General features: G+C 41.6%; 1 protein-coding gene across 2 annotated transcripts in view; it reads right to left on the reverse strand.

The window, feature by feature from the left end:
- Window positions 1-16,061, reverse strand: part of SMIM32 (small integral membrane protein 32) — a 55,014-nt gene that overhangs the window by 25,240 nt on the left and 13,713 nt on the right. The window lies entirely within an intron of this gene.

The following is a 16,061-nucleotide window of genomic DNA, read 5'->3' on the forward strand; positions in this document are numbered from 1 at the left end:
AGGCACGAGATCTGATGGAAAAATTCAGCCACCCGTTCGTTGAACACCTCCCACCACTCAGACTTAGCACCACCTAGATCCAATAAAGGTACCTGGCTCTGAAGAAAATCCTCAAAGGCCTGTCTTATCTCTGCTTCTTCCAGGAGAGTAGAATTCAGCCTCCATATACCTCTTCCCATCTGGAGGGACACTGCAACATTCAAAGAAAACATAATCATCCAGTAATGGGAGAACTCCACCTCAACGACGGACACTGCCGAATATATGGTTTCCTCCTTTAAAAAAAACCTGTCTATTCTAGACCTACAACTACCTCTGTGATAGGTGAACCCCAAGTGGCCTGGGGTATACCGAATGTGGACGTCCTCCAGGCAAGCATCACTAACTATTCTATTCAACTCAACACTATCATAGGCCAGTATATTTCTGGAAGCTTCCCTGTCTTGGGGCCTAACGCCTGTAAAATGGAAAGGCTTAATCATCAAGAAGAGACTTTTCCGGTCCCACTTCGTCTGGGGACCGTAGATGTTGACAAGTCTTAATTCTTGTCCCCCCATGAGGACATCTAAGAACAAGTACCGCCCAATTTCTAACTCGGTCATTCGCCGGCATGTGACCGGAGCAGTAAAAAGTATCGCCCCTCCGCTATATGGCTTAGCCGCAAGAGACCAGTAAGAGGGCCCACGTCGCCACTCTCGCCTAGCTTTCATGACCCCTGCCAAAAGTGACAGTCTGGTCTCTTGAAAAAACAAAATGTCAGATTCAACCCGGCCGAGAAAATCAAAGGCTGCAGATCTAGCCATATCTGACTTAATGCTGGCAATGTTAATCGATGCCAGCGTCAACGGAGTAGGTGCCACCATCATAAATGATTGAGTTAGACGGTTTTCTTCTTCCCACCCCTTACTTTTCCTCTGAGGAGGACCCCTCTCCATCTTTACCTCTTTTTTTAAGTCGAGGAGTCCATAACCACCACCACCACCCCCTCCCCCCATTCTCATCTCCTGGGTCCGGGCCGACCCCCTCTCCCGGGGACAGTGGCCCCCACACGCTCAATGATTCCTAGATTCCCTAACGCGCCCCCCCCCCAGCCTGGGGGGCTGGAATATCCACGAGAGCACAGTATCGGTTGGGGGAGCGCATTCTGGGGTGCAGGTTTTGCCTTCCTTGGCCAGGCAGGGACAGATGTTTTTAGCCCTTTGGTGTTGTTACCCGGTGTCCTCTCCTTTGCTTTAGGCTGTGACCTCCCTTCCTCTTCCACACTTTCATAGTGGGAGGACTGAGAGTCCTCAGCCCTCTGCTCCCTTTCCATCCTCCTTGCCTCCTCATTCAGTATGGCCTCCCCAAGAGCATCAGTGTTCTGGGGGCATCCAGGTCCGAGCCAGAGGAGTTCCCAATTTCCTGTGTCCTCCTAAGCTCCCGTTCCCTTACGCGTTTTTCTGCCCTTCTCTGACAAGAAGGAGGTCCCCTCCTGGTGTTCATTCTTTGCTCTTGGGCTCTATCGTCTCTGTCCACTCCCTCACTCATGGAGACCTCCCTCCTTACACGCTCCGCAGTGTTGAAGCCATAATTGAAGACTGAGCACGGACACCGACTGAAAGGGTGCCCTAGGTCACCACACAGGTTACACCTAATCTGGTTACACAATGCGGCCAGATGGCCTACCCACCCACAATGAGAACACTTCTGCACAGTGCAGCTTGCGCTCAAGTGTGAGGGGTCGCCACACTGGTAACACAGCTTCGGCTGCCCCTGGTAGAAGTCAAGGATTCGATCTCTTCCCAAGAAAGCAGAAGATTGTATGTGGGACACCGTCTGCCCCAGATGCTTACGTTTTACCATAAACATCCAGGCTCCCGATCAGATGCCAAATTCATCGCAGTTCTTCCGTGGCATCTCTGCTACCTTACCATATCTTCCCAACCAGGTCATGATGTACACAAAGGAAAGTGACTCGTTACGGGTAAGAACGGTCACCTTCCTGAGAACATTCTGGCGAGAGGCTGCTTGTGCAGCAAACCCTCGCCAGCCGGGCTCTCTCTTCACCAGCTCATAGTTCCCCCAGAAGACCTCAAGGCCCCCAGGGTGAACAAAGCTGATGTCAAACTCAGCCATACCATGAGGATGTGTCAAGGCATAGATGTCACTTGCCTTTAAGCCCATCTTCAGCAGCAGCTCCACCACCCTCTTATGAGGAGGGCACGCATCATTGCCACGCCACTGGAGACGGACCCCATTCCTCCTGGACACAGCCGGCCCGGTAGTTGGGAGCGACCACTGATCTCCCCATCTCTCTCGGAAGGCATTCAGACCACACCTATTTATCCAAAATGATAGGTCCTTCTGTACTCCCCCTATTGTTAGTGTCTGCTTCCCCTCCCTTAAGGCTTCTAGGAGGCGCTGTTGCAAACTGCGGTCCCTCGGTCCCAGGAGATGAGGATGGGTGGGCTGGCGGTCCCCCCACCACAATGCCCACATACGACCTGGGCACTCTGGTGGAAGGAGCAACCGGCCCCACGCTATTGGTTGACACCCCCCACATTATTACAAACCACATTAACATCAACGACACTACCACCACCATCAACATTACCATCATTATTCATATTACCATCACCACACATATTTGCATTTACATTTTTACTTACACTTCTCCCTACACCTTTCATTCTGGCCAGGCTGATTACAGAGTTCTTTCTCTTGTTTGTTGTCTTTATATTTAAAAAAAATTGTCTTTGGGGTCTCCAAATCATCGGGTGCCGCTGCTTCTGGGGCCCCGCCGGAAGTCACAGGCGACGTTCCCCCAGCACCCTCCACTTCACTGACCTCCATACTTACTAAAACACTTGCATGGTGTTTGGGAGGAGGGGTGCCGCCACCCCAGGGCCTTGCGGCGATGCAGATGGAAGGGCTGCAGGCACAGCTGGTGCCGCTCCCAACACCAAAATCGGGATTGGCCAGCAGCACTGGGGCCTCCACTACCACCGCCGCTAACCGCAACAATTTTGTCCGGTGCGTCCGCTGGCTGAGTCACTTGACCAGCGGACTTTCGGCTTCACATCCGGCTTACGATTTCCCTCATCCACCGGCCTCCGGCATGCACCAGTGCCTGCTAAGCCCCTCCCACCTCCACTGCCTTGCGGCGATGCAGATAAAGGGGCCGCAGGCACATCTGGAGCTTCTCCCGACACCAAACCACCCCCCCTCCCATCGGGGTGGATAGCAGCGCTGGGGCTTCCCCTACCGCCGCTGCTAAATGCAACAATTTTGTCCGGTGCGTACGCTTGCTGAGTCACTTGACCAGCAGACTTCCGGTGCCACATCCGGCTTCTGGTTTCCCACATCCACTGGCCTCAAGCTTGCACCAGAGGCCGGCTTCTGAGTTTCCCCATTCACCAGACATGGAGACATGCTCCCCCTAACTCCTTACAGGAGACAGCGTCCTGCGCCATCTTGGACACATCAGTTAGAACCGGCACTAAGGTTCTCTGCCCGCGTTCCCGCTCCGACCCCACTGCATAGGCCAGAGCTGGGGGATTTGCGGGATTTGCTCTCACCCAGCCCAGAAGGCAGAGAAGACAGGTAGGAATACTTGTAGTATACTCCACCTGCCTTCGTCTTTGCCGTCTTCCTCATTTTCCAAAGTTTCTTTTTTTTTTTTTTTTTCTCCTCCGGTGGCAGCTGTGATCCAAAACAAAAGTCCTGGGAGGAAATTGGGTATTCCTGCTGTTGTATTTGCGTGAGCAACCTCGGGGGGTGCTCATTGTCTGACTCAAAGCTCTCCACGTATCGGTTGCAGGAACGTTCCCCATGTGCCTCTCCATTACTGCTTTCCCAGGGGGGCCTCCGAGCCCCTCTCCTCCACAAGTTTCATTTTTGTGTTTGTGTTTTGGATACACTTTGCCCTGGTAAGTTATAATTTTACTAGTAATTATAGCTGGGGTAACATAGGGATATTTACTACACAATTGCCTGTAGCATCATGAGACCTTGCAGCTAATAGGAATGTTCAATAATGTATTTATTTTTTTTACATAGTTTTAAATTTTTTGTTTAGATTTACAAGTTGTTTCTCACTTAGGATTTTTTTTATTTTGTGGATAGGGGGGAGCACCATTTAAATTTTCGCCTCAGCCAGCAGAAAAGCTAGAATCGGCCCTGGTGACAGAACTGAAATAATCCGTTTCTGGTCACCAAAAACTGAGACATAATGGGCTGTTGACATTAGATCATTATTATCTGCATGTATCTAACATGAGGTGAGTTGAGCCTCTGTCTTCAGACGGCACCTTGTCGAGTCTCAGAGGTGGTAGCATTACAGAGCTGCTGGCCGAGGTTCCCTCCACTTAGCAGCTGAAGATGTGCTGCTACCTTAAGATCATCTTTCCTGTGCCACCTTAATAACCTCTCCTGACCTCTCCACTCTCCTGTCGCTATTGTTATACGTTCCTGCTTAGTGTCGGGACGGAGAGGGAGGCAAGAGGTGTCTGCTCTGCACTTGAGGGGAAATACTGCCATGAAGGACTCACCAATGCTTGCTAGTGGTTTCCTCTGAAGTCTAACAGCACAGCAAGAGAAGATCCATGTAGGCAGCAGGCTGCACAAAAGGTAAGTATGTATGTATGTACTGTATGTGTATAGTGTTATGTATGTACTGTGTGTGTATAGTGTAATGTATGTATGTATACTGTATGTGTATAGTGTAGTGTATTTGTAATGTAGGTACAGTATGTGTATATTGTAGTGTGTAATGTTTGTATATAATGTATGTGTATAGTGTAATGTATGTATGTACTGTATGTGTATAATGTTATGTATGTATAATGTATGTATGTCCTGTGTGTATAGTGTAGTGTGTAATGTATATATGTATTGTATATGTAATGTGCATTTGTTTAATATATGTATGTATGTACTGTACATTCGTTTCTTGCCCTGCCATTTAGCGCTTTTCAATGACGCAGGCGGCGCGATAAGTGAAGGCATTATACAGACCTGAATTGGCCATGTTGCAATAAAGCTCCTGCTGTGTCCCCTCACCACACCCTCCAATGCACGTTTCACAATCCTTCTTCAGGGGGAGGTCCTTCCTGAAGGATGCCTACATTTATCTTGTATATTCCTAGTGTTTAGCCTTTGAGCTGTTTGTCAGCGCCCCTATTTCAGGGTAATGTCTATATAGGATAGAAGAAAAGAAGAAATGATCCAGCGCTGAGTCGTGCTTTGGATTTTAAAAGGAAGCAGTATTCCCACCTTTATTGGGGTATTGAAATAAAAATTGAAGGGAGACGCAGTCCCAAGACGTGTGTAGATAGTAGGCGGTTTGCCCTGGCCTACGCGTTTCAAGCACGAGCTGTGCTCTTACTCATGGCAAAGAAAATGTAAAAGCACTTCCTACTTTGCCTGCTAAATATACATAAATAATGAGTATGGAAAATTCAGGTGAGTGATTAACCCTTGATGCTGATTGTTGCTGCAGGTGAAACTTGCCTGCAGGATGAAACAGCATAGGTATATGTAATCGAAGAATTGATTAAAAACAACATATATAACCATAGTGTTCCTTTGGTCATTTTTGTGTATATATATATTTAATCTCTTTTTTTATGTTGGGAACAATTAATTTTCTTCCCATAATAATTTTTAATCATATTTCCGATTTGTTCGCATACTTATGTCGTATATTATCAACATCTTTCATGCTAATTTAAATATGCAACAATAGAAATCAAGTCAGACTGAAAATTGTGTTATATATGTTGTTTTTAATCAATTTTTTGCTTCGCAAATATAACATCTGTGATATATCTTGTATGTATCGTGAGGCAATTACTGCTTTGCCTGCTGTATGATCTATACGATTCAAGGTATTGTATGTAACATCTAGTACCTTGAGTAGTTTTATTCATATTTAGTTATTGTTTTTTGCATGGAATGAACAGGTCCATAGATTTTTTAGTATGCAATACATACTTCTTCGATTACATATACCTATGCTGTTTCATCCTGCAGGCAAATTTCACCTGCAGCAACAATCAGCATCAAGGGTTAATCACTCACCTGAATTTTCCATACTCATTATTTATGTATATCTAGCAGGCAAGGTAGGATGTGCTTTTACATTTTCTTTGCCATGAGTAAGAGCACAGCTCGTGCTTGAAACGCGTAGGCCAGGGCAAACCGCCTACTATCTACACACGTCTTGGGACTGCGTCTCCCTTAAATTTTTATTTCAATACCCCAATAAAGGTGGGAATACTGCTTCCTTTTTAAATCCAAAGCACGACTCAGCGCTGGATCATTTCTTCTTTTCTTCTATTTGCATACCGCAAGCCGTAGCGGGGATCCGAGCGGAGAGTCTGGAGACGCATCAAACTGGTGAGCTGGAGGTTTCCTCCCTTCTTTACTGTTCTTTATATAGGATAGTTAGTACATTAACACGTCGCTATTTTATCTTATATAGTTAGGAGTTTCAAATTATAGTTAGTATATACATTATTTGGACCTATCACCGTTGTGTGGGAAGTTTGGCACTAATGGTGTATACTCTATCATTTAGTGACCTACCTAATAACTTACACATTAGAGAGAGTTGATCAATTGTGTATATATAGTAATACTCCAAGTATATAGCCTAAATCCTAGTCTTCTCCTTTTTTGTACTATACAATTTGGGATATATATCTATTTTTATATTTGTTTCAGTATATACTGCTCCCAGGCATTGTATTCATATATATCAAACTTGCTATGTCCACCACTGTCCTACTACTTTGATTTTAATTGTCTCAGGTGTATATTTGTGTATAGCTGTGTAATGGAATATTAATAAAGATATTTATATTCTCATTTTGTTATCATTAAATTTTTGGAACTATGGTTATTGGTTGTATATTGAAGTAGTACCTAGTATCCATATCACATTGGTTTGTTACTACCGGGTATGTACCTTCTGTTATTTATAGGTTTTCAATATCTACAGTGGGCACTGTCTACAGGGGGCATTATATACAGGGGGCACCAGTTACAGGGGGCTTTATGGGGGGCACTGTGTTTGCATGTGTATGGGACATAGTGTTTGGTGCTATTATATTCATGGGCACAGTGTATGGTGCGATTATATTTAGGGGTGTAGTGTGTGGCACCATGAGAATTTTATCTACATTCATAGGTGCAGAAAGGTTTGAAAAGTGAGAAGCTTATGACATCTGAGTGGCAAACTGCAGAAATAGGCTGTGGCTGGGATAAGTCATCATATTGGAATGGACCGGATGGAGAAGAAAAGAGAAAAAGAACAACTAGAATCTGAGAAGATGTCACCTGTGAGTCACTCAATGTTAATGTTTATTCTGTCTCTAATCAGTACTGTAGTCACTGTATGATCTGCAGTGAGATGATGGGTGGTATGATTATTTTTTTGTGAAACAGCAACCACCAGCATTTCCTTACCATTGTTCGGGCCATGCTGGGAGCTGTAGTTTTACGCCGTACAAACCTATATGTCAGGGGTTAAACTGAATTAGCAAATGATCTCTGTACTGAGGTGTATTTATTCTGGTACTATATATATATATATATATATATATATATATATATATGTACAGAGCATTGTTCTGGTGCTGTAGTTATGTACTGAGCTTTGTATTGGTGTTGTATTTATGTATTGAGCTTGGTTCTGGTGCTGTATTTATGTACTCAGCGATGTTCTGGTGCTGTATATATGTATTGAGCTTTGTTCTGGTGCTGTATATATGTATTGAGCTTTGTTCTGGTGCTGTATATATGTACTGAGCTTGTATCTGGTGCTGTATTTATGTACTCAGCTATGTTCTGGTGCTGTATATATGAACTGAACTTTGTTCTGTGTTCTGGTGCTGTATATATGTACTGAGCTTTGTTCTGGTACTGTGTAAATGTATGAGCTTTGTTCTGGTGATGTAATTGTATATGTTATTAATACGGCTTGTATATCAAATATTTTATATATCTTATCAATTGGGTTTATATTATTATGTTCTGTTATTTTTTCCTATATGTTAAATTCAATTATCATATCGCTCTCTTATCTAATTGACGCACACTTTTTCAATCATACGTAGTTGTTCTTGTAGCGTTTTTTTGTCCTATTCCTCGTAGCAAACTCCCTGTGTCCCCTCCCTATTTCCCCCTGGTGATTGGTCGGTTTTTGATTACTGACATGTGTATATATATATGAGATGTTCTTTTGTGTATGTTCATGGCCTGATGAAGACGCAATTCCTGCGTCGAAACGCGTAGCCTACCATTATCCCATCTTTAATAAACACCCTATTTGATATTAGCAGCGCCTTGCATCGGTCCCCCTTTTTTTCTATCCTATACCTTCATTCTGACGGTGAATTCGCGTTCACCGGCCCTTGGACCTTGGCAGCAGCTACAGATCGCACTTGGCTGTACACACCCTGGGTGTGTCTCCTCACTTCGCATCTCTATAGCAGTGTGCTCCCTGGAGATCGTTCCACACCCTCCAACAGTGTTATGCCTGGTCAGCATAACCCAACTAGGTGAGTGCAAATCACCCTAGCATCATTTGTTGTTTTTTGACCTCCGGATAATTGCACTATGTGGCGCCGTGTGTTTTTTCTTCTTTTCTAGTAATTGTATAAGATATACTTATAATAACAAAATTGCAGGGCAGATGGAATTGTTGCAATTCATTGTATATTTAATGGGAACCTGTCAAGTAGTTTTAACCCTTTGAACCGCCACCATGCAGTAATACATGACCTGACAATATTTCCAAATCATCCCATGTGGGTTTTTTTTCAGATGCAGCAAAATATATAAAATTAACTTTTAAAATAGTGCACGCAGTAATTAATTACAACTAATTACTCTATAAAGGGTCATGTGGTGGTGCGAAGAGTCACATAGTCTTGACTACAAACCCACCTTTCCATGCTTGATTGACATCCCCCTGGCTGTTCTACATCAGCCTCCACCATCACTCTTGGATTCACCATTGCATGGGCACGCACCGTGCAGCAAGGTGTTTTCTGCCCGACTTCATTGCTGCACCGCACATGCCAGGGAATTATAAAGCAACGGCGTATCCAAAAGAGTTGGAGAAGGCTGCTAGTGATGTAGGACAGCATGGGAGTGCCATTTCAGCTTTCACCACTGGGAGCAGAAAATCTAGAATCGACCCGGATTATCAGTGTTCTATGAGAAACTTGACTTGGGCTGTTTCAATGGTGAATGCCACACTGAATTTGCATATTTTTAAACCTGTTTTTATAGCCAGTTTGTGAGTAAAGTAAACATTTTACCTGCTGTGAAAGCTTTATTACACTTTTTCTTTATATTATTATCCATAGCTGTGTTGATATATTATATATAACAACATGGATTGAAAGCGCAGTGGTCAGCTGGCGAGGATTGACCTTGTTCCTGAAACTAGAGGGGAAGGAATACTGCTACTTCCCTCTTTTTGTCTAACTGGTAGAGCACAATGAATGTTTTGCATTTTATATGACTTTGGAAGAATTTGGACACTTTTTTTATGTAAGTTGCTATATATTTATTGGATAGATAACCTTTTTATTAACATTATTACTTTTAGGTGGACATTCTTGTTCACAATGCTAGGGAAGACTATGCACCATGTGCAACTCTAAAAATTTGGAGGCATGTAACCTATTTTTTTTTTCTTGACACATTAGGTAACCTTTTACCTCCCATTAGAAGCACTGCAAACTGCACCACCAGTTAAAATGTTGCCACTTTTGCATTTTTACGCTGCCTTCGAAACTTTTAAAAAAACTGGGTGTGGCTTAGAGGGACCGACAAATTCATTATAATTCACACCAGAAGCTGGTGTAAATTAGAGTGAAACTCGACTCCAGCCAAATAGCTGGCGTAGATTTCCCTTCCTGGCGCAACGGACAGCCAGAGATACACCTAATTTAATAAGAGGTGTGCTCCTTTTAATAAGTTAGGTGCGTTTTACTCCAGCGCCCTTTATAATAAAACTGGCATATAAAACACCAGTGTTAGTAAATCTGCCCCAATGTATTTACATAAAATCCTTTATTTTTTTTAAACAAAGACCCCATCTATTTGTCAATTCCTCAAAAGATACGACTTATAGTACTTATAATATTACCTAGATGGCTCTAAAACATTTCCAAGTTAATTTAACTTCAATTTTAAGTTTTTCACTGGCAACAGAAACTGGCACCAAAGACAGTTCTTAGCAGTTATTATACTAGCGGCACAATATTTTCAATACTGCCCCTTAAAAGAAATTTGGTTGCCCATTTCTGTAACCCCCGCCAGCTCTGCTGTCTTTCTTCTTCACTAGTTCCCACCTTTCCTTTTCTAAACTGCATTGGAGAATTAAATATGTTTTTTTGTCTGACTGCTATTAGAAACTATGTGACACCAGTAGGTAAACAAAGAAAGCAAATATCGGGTTGGTTGCCACAGCTTTAGTGGAAAATAACACATTTTGAGCAAAGCTAGTCTATAACTCCTATTTACTACAAATTATTAGACCAAAATCTATAATATGAGGTTGTAAGGGGAACATGCTGAAACTTTGAATACTTGTAGTGGGGAAAAAGTGTCCATGGAATTAACGTGACCTTACAAGACTTTGTCTAAACTTTAATGTGACCCTTGTGAAATATTTTCATGTCACGCTGTGCTTCTCCAGTTTGGTCAGATGGGACTGCAACAGAGATATATCAAAGACATAGTTGTAAATCCATTAACAAAGCAAACAATTAGGGAGCTTGCTTATCTCTTCTTGCTATAATCCTCAAATGATTTCTTGACGGAGACATGTTTACAGTGTTTTAAGTTTACCGAGCCATGAAAGACCGATAACTGACACAAAAATAGAAGTACTGGGAAAGAAAATACAGCTAAAATAAAAGGAAAACCAGTTCTTTATCTATAATGTCGCTAATGATTCATGGGTAAAATTCTTTTTTGTTAAACATCATGGAAAATAAAGGAGTTTGTTCATTATATTACAGATATTTAAAGTCTCTCTTAATAAAGAACATCTATACTTAGTAAAGTGGATGTCCAGTCATGAGCTCAAAAATAATATATAAGTCAATACCTACATTTATAAGCAATTAGGCAGCTTGCTTATCTCTTCTTGCTAGAATCCTCAAAAGATTTCTTGACTGAGATATGTTTACAGTGTTTTAAGTTTACTGAGCTATGAAAAACAGAATAACAAGTCAATACCTATAGGTAATGGTTAGCTGCTTCTTGGCTTTGCTAATTTTTAGTTCAGCTCTATATGGGCAGACCTGTGATCTGTGACTACAGATTAACTACAGTGCCTAAAGAGAGTATGAGGTAGTCTGAAACACACCTCCTGTCTCATGATTGGTTTAGGGTACTGCTCATTCCCCACTGCAAGTTCCGCCTCTTCAGATTGGCTACTCTATATAACAGCTTATTTCCAGGGCTTAATCATTATAAAATACAGACTACTTAACCACCAGTGATGAAAAGAAGATTGTTAGGAGTTTATCGCACAAATACTGTGGTAAATAATCCCCAATAAGAGAGACACTGAAGATTAACTTTAATGAAGAAGTTGTTTGTAATGTAAACACTTTCTGTTATTTTTAATTTTATTTGGAACTATTCTTTGAAGACCGTAAGTAAGGTGAAAGCATGTTTTCATTTTGGTTGCCATGACTACATCCAGAAATGTGTTTACTGCAGCATGGACAGTGATATCAGCGCATCATATCAACATGAGAAATGCATATTAGAGATTCAGCAAAACTACAAAGGAGTGGGAGTTGCCTACAGGTACCTGTTTTATTTTTCCACAGGCCCCCAAAAGTGAGAGCTAGAATCTGATTGGTTGCTATTGGAAACTCCTCCCAGTGGTTTACTTTGCACATGTTAAAATAAATCCCCCATGTATGGACATTCCTAGATCTCTAGACAGCTTCTTATTTACCAGATCATGTATTTTACATAATTTAGTAAAATTCAACTACGATTGTGTCCTTTGTGTTCTATCATACTGTACATTTAAGCAGTTTAAATTATCATGCTTACTAAACGGCACAAATGTAATACAACATACAAAATTACCATGTACACTAAAGAATAAATTATGTTTAGCCAAATAGATGTAAATCAAACAGGCTCAGTAGAATAAAGCCAGCTAGACATCCAGAAAGCTGTGGTCAGTACAGTCTAAGATCAGGGAACAGCATCTTAATGTGATACAATGACATCACTGTAGACAGATCCAGATGGTTCCTTCAACAGTATACATGTTCCTGGACATAGCCATGGCAACCAGACATAAAAAAAAAAAACATCCATTGTTTATAAAATGGGAAATGGTGCAAAATAGGAAAAAGTAGTACATAATACAAAGTCACCTTTATATTCTATGACTGAACTGCTATGTTTATAGTAGAGATAAAAGACATAGACAAAGAATAAACAGGCGTTTGCCTGAAAATCTGGTAATTTACTCCTCTTCTGATTTACCGCTTTAGTCCGCTTTAAACTTTCATAGTTAAAGAGGCTCTGTCACCAGATTTTGCAACCCCTATCTGCTATTGCAGCAGATAGGCGCTGCAATGTAGATTACAGTAACGTTTTTATTTTTAAAAAACGAGCATTTTTGGCCAAGTTATGACCATTTTTATATTTATGCAAATGAGGCTTGCAAAAGTACAACTGGGCGTGTTGAAAAGTAAAAATACAACTGGGTGTGTATTATGTGCGTACATCGGGGCGTGTTTACTACTTTTACTAGCTGGGCGTTCTGATGAGAAGTATCATCCACTTTTCTACACAACGCCCAGCTTCTGGCAGTGCAGACACAGCCGTGTTCTCGAGAGATCACGCTGTGACGTCACTTCCCCAGGTCCTGCATCGTGTCAGACGAGCGAGGACACATCGGCACCAGAGGCTACAGATGATTCTGCAGCAGCATCGGCGTTTGCAGGTAAGTCGATGTAGCTACTTACCTGCAAATGCTGATGCTGCTGCAGAATCAACTGTAGCCTCTGGTGCCGATGTGGCCGACACGATGCAGGACCTGTGAGTGACGTCACAGATCTGCACTGCCAGAAGCTGGGCGTTCTGAAGAGAAGTGGATAATACTTCTCATCAGAACGCCCAGATAGTAAAAGTAGTAAACACGCCCCGATGTACGCACATAATACACGCCCACTTGTACTTTTACTTTTCAACACGCCCAGTTGTACTTTTGCAAGCCTCATTTGCATAAATACGAAAATGGTCATAACTTGGCCAAAAATGCTTGTTTTTTAAAAAGAAAAACATTACTGTAATCTACATTGCAGCGCCTATCTGCTGCAATAGCAGATAGTGGTTGCAAAATCTGGTGACAGAGCCTCTTTAAATTTCTCTTTTTATCATTATGATCAAGGGAACACTGAGGCTCCTGCAGTTGAGGGTGCCCATAGCCCCGCCATCTGCCCCGCAGAGATTAATCCAGATACTAGATACCAAGCAGGTAATGAGAGGTGTCTGAGCTCCCAAATTCCATCTAACCTGTTATAAGCTGACCTTCATTTAAAATGCAAAGAGTAAATATGTAACATTGTGTGCATCATATCTTTATCTGCGAACTATAGCTTTATTACATTTATTTTCCATCGGTGTATACTTAACCAGAGGCTTTCATAGTTTTTTGTTTTTTTCCAAGACAAATATAGTCAAGAACCGTTTTGTTTTTTTCTAACTCTGTATTTGGGCCCCACGTCCTTTGTATTCTGGTAGTGTTTATCTATATACAGGAAATTGCCAGTAGTAACCAGTACAGCCGTGAATAGTTTGTTCCTTCTTATAAGGCAGCTGGAAGAAAAACCCTCCATATACACTGATCATAAAGTGGGATGGCTGGTAGAGAAAGGCAGGCATGCTTGTATCTTGCACACTGTAGCGTAGCTATAAATACTAAGTACTGAGCTAAGTAAAAGCTGCCTTTAGTTTGAACAAGGTCTTAAACACCTTTTTTTTCTCTTAAATATCTCAAGATTCACGATACTAACAAATCTTCTGAGGCCGGCATAAGTTATTCAGCAGGTTCTAACTTTTTCATACAGTCACTGTTTTGTAAGAGAAAATTCTGCCTCCTAAAAATGTCTCACAACTGTGACTAACCCATGCCACATCCCTGTGAAGCCACTTAAAACTTTCCTCGGTGTCATTAGCAGTCTCGAGAATAATGCAATTATTTGCTAAATATGCAACAGTTCTCAGGACCCTCTCACACCAGCTTTTCACTAAAAAGGGTTGTCTTACCAAGACAACATGTTTTTAAAAAGAAGTTGGCAATGGGATAGCTAAGCTGATCGCCACAGGTCTGGCTTCTTTAACCCCTTCGCAATAACACCTGGGAAGCCATGTTTGCTCCCTCATTTCCCCTGCCTACTCATTCCCGTGCACCCATTCCCCCTAAATGACTGTCCATGTATTATATGGGTGGGTAATATCCGCAGAATGGGGGCTCAAGCAGGGAAACCCCCTCTAAGATGGCTATATAACCTAATATGACATATGGACATCGGTTGTCTTTGTGAGACAGAAATGGATCTGATGTTTTGCTCCTAACTGGCCATACCCTGGTACTCTTACCATGCACAAGGCACTTATACTCTTTAGAAGAAAGGGGCATGTCATCACTGCTTACTGGCCCCATGTATGGCACCCAAAAAAGTATTTACTGTACATAAATGTGTATGTTCTCTGCTATCTACCATTTTCCATAAAAAAAATTCTACGTGTCTTAAATCTGCAATGAAATTTGTGGTAGTTTACTGAAAAATTACAACTAAATATTTTAAGCCATATAAATCTAAAAGCTCAATGGTGTTTTGGTAGTTGTGTTTTTTACAAAGCGTGCATACATTTTATGTCAATTGCATTAAGTATTCTATAACATATTAGTGTTCTCTATATTGATCCCAATAAGTGCAGGCAAAAAAAAAGAAAAGACATTCCTACCATGTATATGTAATTCTAAAGCAACCAACTAATAATGCACAACCTTCTTAACTCAGGGAATCGATTTATTCTTGTTATTTTTTATTAAAATAAATGGAGAGATTTGCTGTATAAATAGTTATGAGTTCTGTACAGAGAAATGTGAAATTTTGGCACCTAAAGCTGGGCATGTACGGCTGTGGCCCCAAACCACTTATGGATTTACAATAAGTGTGCCTGGTTCATGCCATGTACTTATAGAATAAAAATGATCTCAATTAGCTATGCACTGGAGTAATGCTGCGTGCCAACCTAATGCTAGTACCATCTGTATAACATTAACGGAATTGAAACTGGCACAAAGCATATACGTAGTTTAATATTCTTTTCTGTGAATATATTTACTGCAGATATTGCTTAGTAACAAAAATGTATTAAAGCATTTTTTTAGGTCAATTTTTTTTATTTTGTTTTACATATTCTGCTTATTACAATACTGACGTTTGCTCTGATGCCATTTTATTTCTGAGATTTAAGAAAACTGGCACATAGTGTAGTAGGCAGACTTATTCCAGGGATGTAGCTGGTGTTGCATGTGCCCCAAGTACTGGGTGTCAAGTGGATAGGATCCAAGAAGCCAATCTGACTTGGCCAGTGTATCTCGATACAGGGATAGGGCAGCGAAATGAATCCTTGCCCTGAGAGAAGGTAAGCTTAGCGGTGGCTCTGCATACTGTACTGCTACATTGAAAATCTCATTCTCCATGGACTCACAAGCCGTGTAGGGGTTAATAAATAATTTTATCGTTTAGACATTGGTTTTATAGCCTAACTTAAATACAAATAAGTTTGGCCCTGGAGTGGTAGGTTTTGCATTCTGTCTTTTCTGAGCTGCAGATACACCTGCACAAAGCTTAACACTATAAATCATTATAACCTAATGTCAGAAAAAAGATCAATACATTGCACTGTGTTTCCAAGAAGAAAGGAGATATTGCTATTTATTTCTCTTACAGAACGTGTAATTTTCTATACAATTTATCACAGTAAAAATCATTTACATCTTCTGAGAT

This window comes from Rhinoderma darwinii, chromosome 3 (genome assembly GCF_050947455.1).
Source record: "Rhinoderma darwinii isolate aRhiDar2 chromosome 3, aRhiDar2.hap1, whole genome shotgun sequence".
Classification (NCBI taxonomy): domain Eukaryota; kingdom Metazoa; phylum Chordata; class Amphibia; order Anura; family Rhinodermatidae; genus Rhinoderma; species Rhinoderma darwinii.